The sequence below is a fragment of the Eptatretus burgeri genome, chromosome 4, assembly GCF_056783735.1.
Source record: "Eptatretus burgeri isolate ZD-2024b chromosome 4, Ebu_testis_v1, whole genome shotgun sequence".
Lineage (NCBI taxonomy): Eukaryota > Metazoa > Chordata > Myxini > Myxiniformes > Myxinidae > Eptatretus > Eptatretus burgeri.
This window is the reverse complement of record NC_140964.1, coordinates 60,495,882-60,515,731: the sequence shown is the minus strand read 5'-3', so window position 1 is coordinate 60,515,731 and position 19,850 is coordinate 60,495,882. Positions and strand designations below refer to the sequence as shown.

The window sequence follows — 19,850 nt, the reverse complement described above, 5'->3', positions numbered from 1 at the left end:
TCCACAATTTTTTAGGTTTTCTCTTACTTTTATTAAATATCTGTTGAAAAGCTAACATAAGAGTATTACCTGTTTTGTTTTTAAAAGGGACAACCCACGCATATCTACTCCTCAAATCAATAACGGTTAAAGCATACTTGTACCCCTTATCATTATTGAGTTCAATCAAATCAGCAGACCAGATATAATCAACTTCCTTGGAATAAACTTTCCTTCTCTGAAACTTTGTGAATATTGGTTTATGTAATTCATCAGCTAATTGCTCTTCAGTCTTAATGGCATCATTAGAGCCTATAAGTTTTTTGAATTTCACAGTCCAAGTTTCAATTTAGCACTAATCATCTTCTTCACGATGAACCTATCAACTTTTTCTCTCAAGGTTGGATTTTGTATCAGAGACAAATTATACAACATTTCTCTATCGGCTTCATGCTTTTCTTCCAACGTTGTGGTATTCCCATAATCAGTATCGTGTCTCATGCACACTTCATCAACTCTATTGATTGGTTTACTCCAGGATTTAGGATTGTCTGCCTCATCTAATCTTTTATCCAAGTTTGTGCCTGGACCACAGAAAGAATACCCTGGAAGATGTAATTCCCCTGGTATTCCAGTAGTTGTAAATTTACTTCCTGATAAAAACTTTTGTATATCTCCTCCGAGTTTGTGTTTGGAGATAAATTGATTTTTTTTTGAACCACACACCGAACATATACCTTTTTGTATAACCCTGTTATTTTTACTTTTAATATATGAAATATTTTTAGTATTAGTTTTCTTTTTACATTTGAGACAATAACTCATTTATTTATGAGAAAAATTCCTGCAGAGTGCAAAAACCTTTTTAGTTTCCAACATGCACATTTGAATCTTAATTTTTAAAACATAAAGAATCCTTAGAAATGCCTTCACTCTCTCCTCCATTTATTTAAGAAAAAACTTGAATTAAAATGAATAGCTTGACGATGTCAATAGTCTTGAAGAAAATATTGCAAATAGACTTGTCAATTCTTTGTTTTCCTCCTCGGTGGGTTGAGTTATTTTCTGTAATACCACCAATCTTTTTTGAATCTCACTGGTTTCCATATTTTGATATTTATTCATTCTCTCTCTTTCCTCCCTCTCTCTCTTCTCCTTTTCCTCCTTCTCTTTCTTCTCCCTCTCTCTCTTCTCTCTTTCCTCCCTCTCTCTATTCTCTCTTTCCTCCTTCTCTCTCTTCTCCTTTTCCTCCTTCTCTTTCTTCTCTCTTTCCTCCCTCTCTCTATTCTCTTTCCTCCTTCTCTCTCTTCTCCTTTTCCTCCTTCTCTTTCTTCTCCCTCTCCTCCTTCTCCTTTTCCTCCTCTTCCCTCTCTTCTTCAACTCCTTCCTCATCCCTTACTATCCTTGAATCGTTTACACCCCATAGAATATTATACATATATTCATCAGGATTTCTTGTTATTCCTGTATCCAAAATAATTTTTTACAACAGGAAACCAATAAAATTTCTTTTGAATTTCTAAAAGAGCCTTACCTTTTCTTAACCTTATAATTTTTTCATTATTTAACATTCTAATTAAATCTAAAGTTGTAGGTTTATCAACATCAGCATAATGCCAATCTTTTATTGAAAATACCTCATTCTTATGTTGTAGAACATATTTATTAAAATACCGAATACCCTTTTCTTGAAGGTATGCTTGGACACAGAAATGATAATTTTCTTGAAGCCTTCTTGCTGTCATTTATGTATTAGAAATATATGTTAGAATAATATTATGGCACGAAACACCTCCCCATCTTCCCATAGTTAAATCATTTTGTATTTCCTTACTTATTATATATAATCCTGTTTTTTCTGTTTTCATGAGATAAACAAGGGCAAAACCATTATTATATTTACCCTTATTAAATTCTTTTTATTTGTTGTTTACTAATCGTGGCTCCACAAAACTCATTCTCGATACCAAGTGCATAATATTCTTCCTTACGAGACTGATTTAATTGTTCCAGGTCTTCGAGGTTAATTTTAAATGACCAATTATACCCTAAATCATTCATATCATACCCCCATTGTTCTATTCTCATACAAACGATACGCCCTTCTTTATAAAAATTTATTTTAATTCGAACTGTGAATTCTGTATGACCTGGAGATAATATCAACACTTCTGTATCTTTGGAATACACAGCCGTTTTATTGAAGTATATATATTGTGATAAATCGCTTAATCTCACCAAGTCATTCGCGTCAGTCGGGCTTGGATAATTTTTTAATTTATAAGCATTTTTCATGTTAATATTTTTGTTTATATTATATTTATGTCGTTCAGCCTGTGCCTTTGTATAATAATTTGATAAATCAATATCCAGTTCTTGAGATACACCAAAGATAGAACCATCTTTACCAACATAAGTCATTTATATTAGATTAAAAATAATATCATAAAATTTTTTATTTTTGTTGAGTTGAAATAACACATATAGACATAATTGACCACAACACTTGGAATTTAATTCTTGGACTTGAAATGTTTGATAAACACCATTCTGTAAGAATTTTATGACTTCAACAGGTGGTGGAAGACCAAAACTATCAAAATAATATTTGTCTTGACTATTAAAAATACAAACCCAATGAGAACCGTTCCCATCATTATCTTCTAAGTTCATAATAATATTCTTTGTATGTTTCGGCACATTTGTTAATTCATCTCTCATACAAATAACCACATTATGAATTTTTAATTTCTTACAATATTTGGCAAGTTGTAAATTTGATGTTGTATTCTTTCCAAATTCTTTCAACCACTCATCAATGCTCATTTATTTATTAGAAAGATATAATCCATTACCTCTTTTCGTTAATTTTACACCTGCTTGTGCTATAGAAGAAAGCATATCTCCAACTAACAATCTCGCTTTATCAGGCAGACCTTCAAGTTTTTCAGCAAAATCTACAATTACACCACTTCCACTAATTTGTTTCTCCAACTCTTTGTTATGTCTTTCCAATTCTTTTTGAGCCTGGAGTTGAGCCTTCCTTTCGTTGGCAGTTTTCACCGCTGTTGAAATACCACCCGTCAATGCTCCAACCGCACTTAAACCAGCAAATAAAGGAATTAGAAATGGGAGAAATCCTCCACTCGTCTCTCTTATTGAATATTTTTTCAACATTGGTTTTGTCATTTTAATTTTAAGTGAGCCAGTGTAATTCAAGATTTTAACCTGTTCTCTTGTGAGCAAAACATCAATTCTTACTGCTCCTTTTCTCTGAATTGTATTAACGTTAATCGTACAAGGCTTTTGATTTTGAACACAAGATGATAGTTTATGAAGATTGATTTGATTAACATATACCCCAGTTGGTACTTTGCCACTCATTTATTTAACAAAAAATTATGTGAGACTAATCATCACACCATTATCTGTATTAATCTGCAATTCTGTTTCTTCCAAAAGCAAACAATATGTATCAACTTCTTCACTCTCTCCTCTTTCAATGTATAGGGAAGTATCCACTCGATTAGACTTTATAGTTTCCTTTTGAGCGCTCAGGTCAAACGCATAGATTGTATACAAACTTTTAAATGCTGTCATATCCAAAATAGGTTCTTTATTTCCATTACTTTCACACACCTTTTGGTAAGACTTGTATGCTTCAGCAAAATCATTTTTTTCCCAATTAATTTCCAATCTATCTCGTGGATAAAATGTTCCATCTAGAGAAACGCGAAGTTGTTTCACCTTAGCATTATCACTCAATGCATTATTCTTATCAGTCGCAGTATCACCATCTGGCTTTTTAAAAATCATCCACAGATATCGTGGCTTTCCTTCCAGAACACCCAAATTCCACGTGTAAGTAGTTTGATTGAGTTTAACGTGTTGACATCTTCTTTTGAGGTATGATACACTGAGTGGTTTCTTTGAGTTAAGTCTTCGATTCAACATCTCTTCTGTTTTAAGATTAGGAGTATATTCACTGATATACCAACTCATCTCCTCAATTACAAATTTATTCTGTTCACCAAAAGCACTACCAACACCAAAAAGCAATCTATTTTCATTATCATTCCTTTGTAGTTGAAATCTAATTTTAAGACCATACAGAACTTTATCATAATCACAAAATCCAAATATACCTTTAAGAGGAACTGCCACAGTAAAACTATTTTCTGCTTTTGTATCATCATTATACATTCCTTTCCTTTGAATATATCCAGGGTCTGTGTTTGTTCCCGTTGACATATCAGGAATAAAACCTTCGACAGACCCCTTTCCCATTCTATCACTGAATGTATAGAGTGTAAATTTCATCATTTCAGATACAGCAGAGACATAATCAACCGCTTCAACTTCTTGTGTTCCAATATACAATCGCACACTATCAAACATTTTCCAGAAGAAATCATTTACAAGTGTAGCGTTTGTGTTATTCCCAGTCTTAGTGAATTTAAATTTACACAACAAGAAACTTTCGGAGAGATTCAAATAGGTTTGTTGATTATTTATTTCAAAACTTTTTGTACCATTTGTATTCCAGTCTGTTCCAGTTATTGCATTTACCTTGAAGTAATCTTCTTTTTTAGTGGAGTTTGAGATAATAATAGTATCATCCAAATCATAGATACTATCAATTGCTTCCATACTTGTATTTATTTAGGAAAAAAGATGTTAAAACTTTTGAAACCCTGATCCAAGTATTTGAATTATTTTCTGTCGTTCTTGGGGGACAACTGAGTTTTACCTTTCTTAATTTCTTTTATTGCTTGTAATTTATGAGATTCCTTCTGAGCATCTTTTATACTCTTTACAGCACCTGCTACATTTCCCACAGCAGAAGCAGTTGAACCAATTAGGTCTTTATGTTTAAGAATAGTTGAACCAATACCCATGAGAGTATCAATTATCCCATCTCCTCTAAATTGATGTCCGACACCCCTTTGTCTCTTAGGTTTATAGTATCCTCTACCAAGATACATACCTTCACCCTTGTAGTACGGGGAAAGGAACATCCCATCCCCTGTAATTATTTTATATTTTCCCAACTCGTGTTTCCTCACAATAACCATCGTATTTATTTATTGAAAAACTTCACGTAGGTGAATTCTGATGGATATTACTTCTCCATGAAAAGAAATCATACGATTATCTTGGTCGGTTATCCTAAAATTTACTCTGTGTATGGTTTTTCCTGACACAGGTAGATAAACCAAATTTTTAGGTTCCATATTGAATTTATAACCAATTGGGGTTGAGTATGCGCTGAATGAAAATATTGTATTTGTTTTTTTTCCATCATTATAAGCACCATCAATCAAATCACAGTGAATTAACACCGAATTTATTCCTGAGGATATTTGAATGACATTATCACTGTAAAACGTCCCATTAGTTTCAATCTTTTTTGAGGAGAAACCCAATAACTCTCTAAATGAATTATCAATTGTGAAATCAACCTTGTAGTTATTTTTAACTTTAATCGTTGATTTTGAAGTATGTTTTTGAATGTTTATAACAATATTTTTTGGTTCATCACCCTGTTCTTTCATAAGACGAGCAATTTCGGAAGATATTTGAGAAATCTCGTATGCTCCGGGTGAGACTGTTATCGTTTTGTATCCACTTCCCGGATTATAACTAAACTTGTCATTTTTCTCGGTTATATTAAATAAGGTATTATAAGTTTCCATGGACAATAAAGATGCCTCATATTCTTTTGTTGTGTCAAGTTGTAGTGGGTATGGGAATGAAGATGTGTGGTCGCTTGTTGTGAAATTAAAACTCAGGATTGTGCTTCTCATCTTATTTAATACGAGATAAAATGTCTTTATATTGAGATTTATTAATTATTTTCATGTTCATCAACTGGTCTAAAATGGCTGATGCTTCATTAAAACAATTGTTATTTCCAGCCTTCTTACTGCCTAACAACAATAACAGTCTATTAACTAATTGCGATGGGTCATTTGGAAGAAAACTAATACCTGAACCAAGGATACTTAAAGCCTGAATAATGTGTTTCTCCTTCTCATTCTTCCTACTTTTACCAGAAAGAATAACCTTATAATTTAGAGTGTTCAGCAAATCAATATATACTCTATCATCATTATTTTCCATATCCAATGGTTTATCAATATACTTTGATTCATCCCTCACAGTTGAACCTTGTCTTCCATCTTTTGTGAGAAGAAACATTAATCTCGGAGTTAGTTTAACAGGGGGTTGAGCAGAACTTAAGAACCTTAATTCATCATTAAATATCAATACCTTTTCTTGAACAAGATGAAATATTGCTGGTTGTTCTGTTGGAATGAGTCCTGCTTTGGTTTTTGAATCCGCTGAATATTCATTGTTTTGAACAGCATTCACAATATAATCAGGGGGTTGATTAATCTCTTCCAGTTGTTGAAATAAACCTTCATCATATTCTAATTCTCCAATATGCTCTAATTCTTCCTCCGTCATTTGACTGAAATCTTTTAACATTTGGAGCTTTCTGGGAGTATATTCTACTGTGGGAACTGTGGAAACATCTTTCATTTTTTCTTGGGAAGTTTTTAAAAGTGGTTTAAAAAATTTCTCTTGTTTTCTTTCAAATACTTCTTCGCCCGTTAGTTTCTGTCTGCGTTTCTTCTTTATGTCTTCCTGCTGTTTTACAACTTTTGAAACCAACTCTTGATGCTCCTTAAATCTTCTTGCTCTTTCTTTTGTATCCATTTATTTATTGTAAAATATCATTTAATGAATTGTAAAGATTAACAGGGAAATTTTCCTTTTCTTCATCATTCAAGTAGATGTGTTCAAATAAATCCTTTTCTTTAAATATTTCATCAAATTCTTTATTAACATTAATGCGAGTTGTAATTTCTTCTTCACTAATCCTTGCATCTCTGCTTTTCATACGTTTGCGTTGAGTTTCTTCATCAACATCAAAACCGAATGATAAAATCTTCACCCCGCTCAGATATTTAATAATTTGTCTCGTTCCTTCTGGATTAGTTTCTAATATCCCAACACCACCAGATTTTAGTTTCCTTAACTCACTCTTACAATGTGAATATTTTGTTGTACCAAGAGAAACCTCCTCAAATATTTGTCCTTCATTCCTCAATCGCATATGTTCCTCCACTGAAATATAGTGATAATCTTCACCTTTTATTTCTCCAGGTCTTATTGCTCTCGTTGTTGTTGATACAATGCGTATCACGGGGTGTTTTTTAAGTAAATTTACAATATTCTCATTTGTACTACACAAGAACCTTGATTTATGAAAGTTTTTTCCAGAAGCAGATTTACCCACAAGATTTATAATAATAGTTGTCATTTATATATGTAATTGTTTATAAAACAAAAAATATATCCCTTAATATCTCATCTTGTTTCACAACAATATATTTATATTTTTCAGTCGTGTGCTTCATGTAATCCTCAAATTTCTTTTTACTACATAATGTAGAACAATTATCTCTCCAAAAATTATTGATATCTATTGAATTTAACTTGAATAAAATAAAAGTATTAGCATTGTTTCTGATGGAACGACGAGGAAGTTGAAAGTACGATTGACTAAGATAAATACAATTACAAGAAGAATGTCTCCCTCTTGTGTAGTAGCTGTCCATTACCGTTTGGTTTCTCTCATTAACACAATCATCAAAGATAGCGAGGTTCTTTTTTGATTTATCCAAATCTTGGGGAGACGGTATATCATCCGTATTATCACTAAGAATACAAGTTATAGGATTTGATTTCTTTTTACATCTCTGTGTATCACAAAATAGTTGAATTATATCTTCAATGTTATAATCATTTAGGTTTTTTTGACGTTTAAATAAACCGATTATATCTTATTTTTGAAGACCAGCATTAAAACCTTGTGAGAGTAGTTGATACTCTGGTTGAAAACTCGACTTTGTGAAAATGATTAAATTATCATAATCTAAAAAGTTGGGAGTGAGGAGCATTTTCAAAAGTAAGCAGGTTTTTCCACATCCACTTGAACCAACTATGAGACATCTTAATGAATTTGGGAGATTTTTATGGTTGTTAAATTTTATCTTATTTTCCCAAATAGGTAAAAAATCATTCATTTATATATTTGAAAAACAGGTTATTTAATTTATTATTGGCTTTTTTAGAAACTCTATATTTTATCCTAAGTTCAGGTTTAATTTCAAGATAATCCATTATTTTATTTATACAATATCTTGTGTTGATATTTCCCTGAAAATTACATCCATGAATAATATACAACAATCCTTTGAACATTTCTCTTATACGTTCAGTTTCTTCCCTTGTAAGGAAAGGTGTGTTATCACCCTCATACTTTACATTCATTTCTCTAATCAATCTTGTAAAGTAATTCATTTTTGGTGTAAATCTAAAAGAATTATTTTCCTTTTTATATTTTTTATTATCATTAATTGGAAGATAATCACAGAATATACATTGTTTATAGGCTTTTGACTCTGTGTTTAATCCCCGTCTTTCACACGCAGGACAATTCTCAAATTTGTCATATGGAGAATCAGGAAAGTCTAGCATATTTATAAAGTAAAACTTTACTTAAACTGAAATTCATCTATACTTTCAGTTGTATATTACCATCGATATCGATATACTTTTTTCATTATCAGATTCAACGACAACATTTTTTATATTAAAGGTAATTTTAAAATTATCGTTAACTACTATTGAACGAAATGTCATTTCACCTGATATATTAACATCCTTTATTTCATCAGGATTTACATCTTTAGGGTTGTTGAAAAAAATACAAATTTCTCCTTGCATATTACAGATGGTCTTATCTTTTCTTTCTAAAGCTTCATCCATAAGGTTTTTGTTCTTTGATACTTTTTCTTGTTTCATTGCTTTTTCTAGTTTTGAATATATTACTAGAAGGAGAGGAGAAACTTTTGTTAGAGATACTTTAATTGATGTTCTTCCAGGTATACTGAAAGCCCTTCCACTGAAGGAAATTGAAGAACTCATATTATTTACCATAATAGTTTTTATCCAATAGTTGTTATATTTATCTTTGTTCAATTTTACATCCTTGACATATTTCTCAGTATCTTTAACAGATGAAGAGATTGATTGAAACTTGTCTTTTGTGTCTTGAAACATTGTATTTATTAAGTGAAAAAGTTGGAGGATAAAATGTTTTTAAGCACAGATTCACCTATAAATTAAACGAAATTTTCATCAAGAAAATTTTAGTTTAAGCAAAGTTTTATTCTATAAATATGGTGAATACAACGTACTGCGATGTTTGTAATCACGAATATAAACATTATAGAAAACACCTCCGAACCAACAAACACACATTTAATCTATTTCATCAAATATCTCCTCTTGAGTTGGAAAGAAAACATTGTGATATCTGTTCAAAGGATGTTTTGAAGAGTAGTTATAATAAACATCTTCAATCACAAAAACACAAGAAAAATGAGTTTAAAGTAAAGGGAGACTATTATATTAAAAACACTGATGGGGCATTTAAAGGGCATATAAAAATAAGGATCTTTCAATTTGGAGAACCCGGTCCATCATCAATAGCTGAATCAATTGAAATAGTGAAACCCGATGTTGAAAAATTTATTAAAAAGACATTAAAAGAAATGAAAACTTTAAAGTTTTATATGGGAGTGAAAATGAATATGAAAAGACAAGATGAAGAACATACTCCTTATATGAGAACAGGTCTTCATTTTATAACATCATTTCAAGATTTTTTGAATAGTGGGGTTTATGAAGAACTATCAAGACAAGAGGAGGATGTTGATAATACAGTGGTAGGAAGTGGATTCAATATTTAAAAAATCATCTTTTTAGATATACACATTCTAAAATCAACCCCTCTTAAAGCTTCTTCTTATATTGAATTACCAAAAGAAATAAAACGAAAGAAGGCAGTTGTTAATATTAAGAACAATGATAATAAATGTTTTCTCTGGTCTGTTCTTGCTCACTTTCATCCACCAAAATGTAATTCAGAAAGAGTAAAACAATATATGAAATATGAGAATACCTTGGACATTAAAGATTTTAAATTCCCAATGCCACTAACAGATATTCCTAAATTTGAGAAAAAGAATAATCTTTCTATTAATGTATATGGATTAACGGATACAAACAAAGTTCAAATATTAAAAATTTCAAACAACTATAAAAATGAAGAAACACACATTGACCTTTTATATTTTAGTGTTGGAAAGAATTCACATTACACATACATCAATAATTTATCAAGATTAATCTCTTCTCAGGTATTCAGAACAGCAAACAAAATATATCCTTGTAAGCGATGTCTTAATTCATTTCATACAAAAGAACGATTAGAACAACATTCAAAATATTGTAGTAATCATAAATCAGCTGTAATTACAATGCCTAAACCTGGTGAAAAGATTTATTTTGAAGATTATAATAAATCTATCATGCACCCATTTGTGATATACACTGATTTTGAATGTATCCTTAAAAAGATAAATACTGCTTCTCCTAATCCAAAAGAACCATATACAAATAAATATCAAAAACATATTCCTTGTGGTTTCTGTTATTATATCAAATCATCTGTTGGAGAAAAGTATAACAAACTTGAACATTATCGTGGAAAAAATGCTTCACAAGAGTTTGTAAAACGATTAGAAAAGGATTGTATAAGACTCACTAAATTAATGAAAGAAACAAATGAACCGATGAAATTAACCAAAGAAGAAAAATTAGAATTTAGAATGAACAATATCTGTCATATTTGTGAGGGGGAAATTAAGGAGTCTAAAGTTAGAGACCATTGTCATCTTACTGGTAAATATAGAGGTCCCGCTCATTCCTGTTGTAATCTTAATTATAAATTACCTTCTTTTATTCCAGTCTTTCTTCACAACAGCGCCAACTATGATACACATCTATTTATAAATGAACTTTCAAAAACACCAGGGAATATTTCTGCCATAACAAACACAAGTCAAAAGTATATTTCATTTTCAAAAATGATATTCACAAAACCTTTAACTCGTATTAGGTTTCTAGATTCTTACAAGTTTATGGGAACACCACTAGCCTACCTCGCATCAAATCTAAGCTCCACGGACTCTTTTCCAAATCTTAATTCATTCTTTCCAAAAGAGGAAATTCTCACTAAAGAGGAAATTCAGATTAAAGAGAGAATTCAAAGTAAAGAGGAAACTCTAATTAATGAAGAAATTCTAACTGAAGATGAAATTCTAATTATAAAGAAAATTCAAACTAAAGAGGAAATTCAGATTAAAGATGAAATTCTGATCAAAGAAGGAATTCTTACGAGAGAGGAAATTCAAACAAGGAATGAAATTCAAAGTAAAGAGAAAATTCTTACAAGTAAGGGAATTTATCCTTATGATTATATGGATTCATTTATGAGATTTAAAGAAACACAACTTCCTTCAAAAGAAAGTTTCTATAATAACCTTTATGAAGAAGAGATAAGTGATAAGGAATATAAACACGCACAATAAATATGGAAAATATTTAAGATAAAGAACCTTGGAGAATATCATGATTTATATCTAAAAACAGATGTTTTATTGTTAGCTGATGTGTTTGAGGCTTTTAGAACACTCTGTCATAATAAAAATTGTTATGGATTAGACCCTGCCCACTATTTCACAGCTCCTGGTTTAGCTTGGAGTGCAATGTTGAAAATGACAAAACAAGATATAGATTTAATCAGTGATGTTGATATGCTTTTGATGATTGAGAAGTCCAAGAGAGGTGGAATATCACAAGTATGTTCAAAAAGATATGCGAAAGCAAATAATAAATATCTCCCAAATTATGATAGTGAAAAAGATAGTAATTATTTGATGTATTTTGATGCTAATAATTTGTATGGATGGGCAATGTCTCAATCTCTACCTTATGGTAAATTAGAGTGGGTGGAAGAAAAGGATTATGAAAAGGCTTTGATGAATATTGTTATTTCTTCTCAAGAGGAATTGAATGACGAAGAAGAAGGTTATTATTTTGAAGTTGATTTGAGGTACCCGAGTGTTCTTCATAATAAGCATAAAGACCTTCCTTTTGCATGTGAGAAAGAAACCCCAAAGAAAGAATGGTTCAGTGATTATCATAAAAGTTTTAATATTAAAGGCAAATCAACAGAAAAGTTATTAACAACATTCTATGATAAAGAGGGATATGTTTTACATCAGAGAAGCTTAAAACAGTTTTTGAGAGAAGGATTGAGAGTAGCTAAAATTCAGAGTTTTAAAATTTAAACAAAGTCCTTGGGTGAAAAAGTATATTCAATTCAATACAGATATGAGAGCAAATACAAAAGTAAAATTTGAAGGGGACTTTTATAAATTAATGAATAATGCTGTATTTGGAAAGACTATGGAAAAAGTTAGAAACAGGCAAAACATTAGATTCGCAACATCTTGGAAAGAAGCTTCGAGATTGATAAATAAACCAAGTTTTGAGAGAGAAGAGGTTTTTTCAGAGAACTTTTCTGCAATTCATATGAAAAAGGAAAGTATTGTAATGGATAAACCAATTTATATTGGAACAGCAGTTCTTGATTTATCAAAGATATTGATGTATGATTATTTGTATAATGACTTAAAGAAAGAGTATGGTGAAAATGTTTCATTGTTGTATATGGACACTGATAGTTTTATCCTAGATATAAAAACTGATGATGTTTATGAAGATATGAAGAAAAATATTGGAGTATATGATACAAGTAATTTCAGCAAGAAGAGTGAGTTATTTTCCAAAAAGAATGAAAAGGTTATTGGTAAGTTTAAGGATGAGTTGGGTGGAAAAGTAATGAGTGAGTTTATTGGATTGAGAGCAAAGGCATATGCTTATAAGTATGGTGAACAGATTGATAAGAGGTTAAAGGGAATAAAGAAATATGTAATAAAGAAATCAATAACTTTTAGAAATTATTATAATTGTTTGATGAATAAGAAAGAAGAATATAGGAAAATGAATACCATAAGAAGTTATAAACATAACATATATAGTGAAGAAGTAAATAAAAAGGCATTAGGAGCTTTTGATGATAAGAGATTTATTTTAGATAATGGAATAGATTGTGTTCCATATGGATATTGTATGATAGAGTGTATAAAATAGATTATGTTTTAACGATGGGAAGATGGGTTAGGGTTTTTAAGGGCTACCGCCACGTTTTTTCACAATATATAAATGGTTAAACCAAGTATTAATCAAACTAAAGAGTGGAGAAAATCTCAGTCTTGGTATATAAATGGAAAACATAATGAATGTGAAAAATATCAAATAAGTCTTATTGAAAAAATAACTAAAACAAAGGTAAATAAAACAAATAAGCGAATTAATTTAAAAACTAGTAAGTTAGAGGATGTAAAGAAAAAAATGAATATCCTTGAATGGACTGAAAACTTTGATGGTTATCAATTGAACAATGAAAAAACAATTTACTATAATCTCAAAATGATATGTGGCTCAGGAGGTGGCCAGATGAGAGCATTAAGAGAAGTTTATCATTTCGTAATGGTACAAAAGGGGTATCTTCAAAAATATAAAGATTCAAATGTTTTGTTTGTCAATATTTTAGATGGGGATTATTGTGCAAAGAAAATTAAACTATTGAAGGAATTTGAGAATGAACAAATCTTTATAGGTTCAATGAGTGAGCTGTTCAACCCCCAGGTGTTCAATTCAATGAGGTTCAACCTCCAAGTTAAAAGGGGAGACAAATAAATATACCTTGGGATAAAAAGGGGGTTTATTTTTTGGGAAAAAAAAAGGGAATCGCTGAAAATCCCCCATTCATTTACATGGGGAAAAGTGAGCCAGAATCAGTATTCTTACCCTACTCCTGACCATACCTGACCTGATAAAGTTCTGTATGGACATAAAATTAGATTTCAACTACAAAGGGATGATAATGATGATTGGCATTGCTAATGATTTTGGTGCTCAGAATAAATTTTTTATTGATGAAAGGAGTTGGTATATTAGTTGTTGTAGAATTTTGTTGTTAACCATTTTAACCGACTCGATGTAAATCCTGTTACTCAAATGAAAGCCACAATTAATTCACTGTCCACAATGGAAAGTACATTACATCAGATAATTTTATTAACATAGTACTATGGAGTACAACCCACTGAGATGGATTACATCCACAATGATTTGCACTAAACTAAGATTACATTTCCTGGCATTTATATGCTTTCTTGGGGAGTGGAGGGGGCTGATAAGCATGAGGCAAAAGAACTCCAACTGCAATATGTGTCTACTAGGTGAAAGAATCATGGCAAAAGTTGCATTGTTATCAACCAGGTCACTTTGTTCCATAGCAAGACATTCCTTTTATCAATATTTAGGTCAAAAGACTTGGCTAAAATGAAGCATAACTGACATTACAGCATAAAAATTAAATTTATAAAACACCAGCAACAATTATAATTGAGAGTACATTAATATAATTATTTTCTCCCACATCATGAATATACTCCTAATCTTAAAACTGAAGAGATGTTGAATAGAAGACTTAACTCAAAGAAACCACTCAATGTATCATACCATAAAAGATGTCAACACATTAGACTAAACCAAACCACTAACATGTGGAATTTATGTATTCCAGAAGGAAAGCCATAATACCTCTGGCTCATTCTTAAGAAACCAGATGGAGATGCTGCTCCTGATAATCATAATGCATTGAGTGATAATGCGAAGGTAAAAACTTCAGATTTCTCAAGATGGAACATTTTATCCACGAGAGAGATTGGAAATTGATTGGGGAATAAATGATGGTGCTGAAGCATACCCATCTGCACAGATAGGTCTGGCAACCAGGTGCTGTGCAATAGCAGATGAAGCAGATACATGAGCCGGTGGTTGCAGGATATTTCTACATGCTCGCACTGGTTGTGTTCTAACCTTCACAATCTTTCTTCAAATCGCCAAGGGGACATGTTATTTGATCTGATCAGCCAATATTAGTGTTGTGCGGCCCACGTACCGAGCTTCACATCGGCACATAAACTCATAAATAACATTGCTGGTTTGTGAGGTGAGTAGCACATCCTTGTTGACTGATGTCAGCAAATGGCGAGAGGTAAAGATTACTTGGGGTTGCACAGCCAGAAACGTGTTGGATACACTCTGTTTTGTACTTCAAACCTTTGTGATGATTGCCCTTTCCAGGGCATCCTGATATGGACTGGACACTTGTCCGGACCAATCCTCTGATCTTTTGACGTGTTTGAAACTTGTGCACGTATCTCTTAACTATATGCTCAGGATAACCATTCTCACCGAGTATATTCATGATTTTGTCAATTTCTGCAGGGAGATTACAAGGTGAACAAATCCTCTGTGCTCTGTTAACCAGGATATTGATCAAGGCAATTTTATATCTTGGCTAGATACAAATCAAGGCAAGAGAGCAATGGTAATAAAGGACACATTTATGATATGGTCATGTTTAAAAAACTTTATACAATCTATGCAATTGACCTGAGTGCTCAAAAGGAAACTATAAAGTCTAAAGAGTGGATACTTCCCTATACATTGAAAGAGGAGAGAGTGAAGAAGTTGATACATATTGTTTGTTTTTAGAAAAAACAGAAATTCAGATTAATACAGACAATGGTGTTATGATTAGTCTCACGCAATTATTTGAGAAATAAATGAGAAGTAAAGTGCCAATGGCGACATGTGTAAATCAAATCAATCTTAAAAACTATCATATTGTATTCAAAATCAAAAGCCTTGAATGATTAATGTGAATTCAATTCAGAGAAAAGGAGCTGTAAGAATTGATGTTTTTCTCACAAGAGAACAGGTAAAAATGTTGAAGAATACTGGCTCACTTAAAATTAAAATTTCAAAACCAATATTGAAGAAATATTCAATGGGACGAGTGGAGGATTTCTCTCATTTCTAATTCCTTTAGTTGCTGGTGTAAGTGTGGCAGGAGCATTGATAGGTGGTATTTCAGTAGCGGAAAAAACTTCGAATGAAAGGAAGGCTGAAATACAGGCTCCAAAAGAGTTGGAAATACACAGCAAAGAGTTGGAGAAACAAATTAGTGGAAGTGGTGTAATTTTAGATTTTGCTGAAAAACTTGAAAGCCTACCTGATAAAGCGAGATTGTTAGTTGGAGATATGCTTTCTTCTATCACATAAGCGGGTGTAAAGTTAACTAAAAGGGGTAATGGATTATATCTTTCTCATAAATAAATGAACATTGATGAGTGGTTTAAAGAATTTGAAAAAAATACATCAAATATAGAACTTGCCAAATACAGTAAAAAAAAAAAAATTGATAATGTGGTTACTTGTATGAGAGATGAATTAGTAAACTTGTCTAAATATACAATGAATATTATGATGAATTTAGAAGCAAATAACGGAAATGATTCTCATTGGGTTTGTATTTATAATCAGGGGAAATATTATTTTGATAGTTATGTTCTTCCACCACCTGTTGAAGTCATGAAATTCTTTCAGAATGGTGTTTATCAAACATTTTAAATCCAATAATTAAATCCCATGTGTTGTGGGCAATTATGGCTAAATGTGTTATTTCAACTCAACATTTATAAAAATTTTATGTTATGTTTAATCTAATGCAAATGACATTTTGTAAAAGATGGTTCGACCTTTTGTGTATCCCAAGAACTCGATATTGATTTATCAAATTCTTACACAAAATCACAGGCTAAACGACAGAAATACAGTACAAAAAAAAAATGTTTTTTTTGAAAAATGCTTAAAAGTTAATAAATTATCCAAGACATACTGATGCGAATGACTTGGTGAGATTAAGTGATTTATCACGAAATATTTCCTAAAATAAAATGGCTGTGTATTCCAAAAATACAGAAATGTTGATTTTATCTCTAGGTCATTCAGAAATCACAGTTCCAATTGAAATTAATTTTTATGAAGAAGGGCTTATAGTTTGTATGAGAATAGAACCTTGGGGATATGATATGAATGATTTAGGGTATAATTGGTCTTTTAAAATAAACCTACTAGACCTGAAAGAATTAAATCAGTCTCGTAAGGAAGAATATTATCCACTTGGTGGAGATAATGAGGTTGGTGGAAGCAGTATTAGCAAACAACAAATAAAGGAATTTAATAAGGCTAACATCAATAACAGCTTCACCATAGTTTATGCAATGAAGGCACAAAGAAAAGGAATTTACATAGTAAATAAGGGAATACAAACTGATTTCACAATAGGAATATGTGAAGGTATTACCTGTCATCATATAAATCTCTCATATATTTCTGAAACATAATTGGCAGCAAGAAGGCTTCAAGAAAATTATCATTTCTGTGTTCAAGCATACTTACAAGAAAAGGGTATTCGGTATTATAATAAATATGTTCTACAACATAAGAATTGGGGGGGGGGGTGGGGGTTCAATACAAGATTGGCTTTTCCCAATGTTGATAAACCTACAAGTGTAGATTTATTTAAAATGTTTAATAATGAAAAGGTTTTAAAGTTGATAAAATATAAAGCTCTTTTAGAAATCCAGAAGAAATTTTATTGGTTTCCTATTGTAAAAAAAATATATATTTTGGATACAGGAATATCGAGAAATCCAAATGAATATATGCATGATATTGTATGAGGTGAAAGTGGTTCAAGGGAAAGGGATGAGGAAGGAGTTAAAGAAAATGAGGCAAGGGAGAAAGAGCATGAGAAAAGAGAGGAGGAGGAGAGGGAGAGGGAGGAAAGAGAGAATAAATAAATATAAAAAATATGGAAACCAGTGAGATTAAAAAAAAGATTGGAGGTATTACAGAAAATAAATCAATCTCAATGCATGGAGGAGGAAAACAAAGAATTAACAAGTCTATCAAAAATATATGTGACAATAATATTGACATCAATTTCAGGGAGGAGATTGAAATGAGAAAGTGGAGATAAAGAAGAGGAAGAAAGAAAAGATTTTATCATTGATGATGTTGGTGTTGTTGACTTTGATTAAAGTTTTGCATTTTTTCCCCTATAAATAAATGGAGGAGGGAGTGAAGACATTCTAAGGACTCTTTATGTTCTAAAAATTAACATTGAAATGTATATGTTGGAAACTAAACAGGTTTTCGCACTCTGTTGGAATTTTTCTCATAAATAAATGGGTTATTGTACAAATGTAAAAATAACACTGATACGAAATATTTCTCATATGTTAAAAGTAAAAATATTAGGGTTATACAAAAAGGGATATGTTAGGTGTGTGGCTCAAAAAGAGTAAATTTATCTCCAAACAAAAACGGGGAGGGGTAGGGGGGGAGATATGCCACAATTTTTATCAGGAAGCAAATTTACAACAACTGGAATTCTTGGGGAATTACATTTGCCAGGGTATTCTTTCTGTGGTCCTGGAACAAACCTGAATGAAAGATTAGATGAGGCGAACAATCCTAAACCATGTAGCAAACATATGAATCGGATTCATGAAGTGTGTATGAAGCATGATATTGATTATGGAAACATCACGACGTTGGAAGAATAACACAAAGCCGATAGAGAAATGTATAATATAATTTGTCCTTAATACGAAATCCAACGTTAAGAGAAAAAGTTGATAGGTTCATTGTGAAGAAGATGATAAGTACTAAATTAAGACATGGGCAAGGAAATTAAAAAAAAATTTTACTGCCTCTAATGATGTCATTAAGATTGAAGAATATTTACCGAATAAACTTTTGGCTGATGAATTACATAAACCATGAATCACAAAGTTTAAAAGAAGGAAGGTTTATTCCAAAGGAGTTGATTACATCTGGTCTGCTGAATTAATTGAACTCAATAATGATAAGGGATACAAGTATGCTTTAACCATTATTGGTTTGAAAAGTAGATATGTGTGGGTTGTTCCTTTGAAAAACAAAAGAGGTAATACTCTTATGTTAGCCTTCGGCAGGATATTTATTAAAAGCAAAAGAAAACCAAATAAATTATGGACTTATGAGGGAGCATATTTCTACAATAAAGCATTTATGAATTTCCTAACGATTATGGTATTTCATGATACAGCACCTTTAATGCAGGGAAGGCAGTTGTTATTGAGTGCTTTAATCACACTTTGAAAGAGAGACTATATAAAAAATTCACTCAACTCAGTTCTCAATAATGGGTATCATTAATTCAGGACATTGTAGATAAGTACAACAATGCAGTTCATTCCTCAACAAAAACAAAACCATCAGAAACATTTACAAAATAAAAATATGAAAAAGAGATTAATCTGAGAAAGCCTAGTTCAAAGTTGGGGATATAATAAGAATATATTGGTGGCAATCACACTTTGAAAAAGGCTATACAAAGCGATGGACTAATGAACTTTTTGAAATCATTGATGTAATGGATACAGTTCCTTGGCCTTATAAATTGTATGATTTAAAGCAAGAAGAAATCTTGGGTTCATTTCATTCACAAGAATTACATAAGGAAAAACTAAGCAAATAATACCCTTGAAAGCAATAGGTTTTCACAATCCTCTACCTATACACCTCGGTGGAGTATGGTATGGGGCATCTGCTGAGGTATTAAATTAAAAATAATAAATGAACAATACTATATATCATGTGTGTGTAATGGGGGATGTTCTTTGATCTGTGAACCCGAAACACAGAATCCTCAACTGAGTAATCAGTCAAGGCTTAACTTTTGTTTGTTGGTGTGTGTGAGTGAGTGATAATATAACAGGGAGCATAATCAACTTTAACCCTTTCATAAATCCAAAACCCTAACCCCCTCCATAACCCATCCCAAACCCAACCCTAACCCATCCCTAACCCTCATATTCAAAATCCCAACCAATCCCTAACCCAACACTAACCCATCC

The 19,850-nt window shown here is 31.6% G+C and overlaps 1 pseudogene; it reads left to right on the top strand.

Moving 5' to 3' along the window:
• The first annotated feature begins 17,288 nt into the window (after nt 1–17,288).
• On the top strand, nt 17,289–17,912 carry LOC147028160 (uncharacterized; annotated as a pseudogene).
• The last annotated feature ends 1,938 nt before the right edge of the window (nt 17,913–19,850 follow it).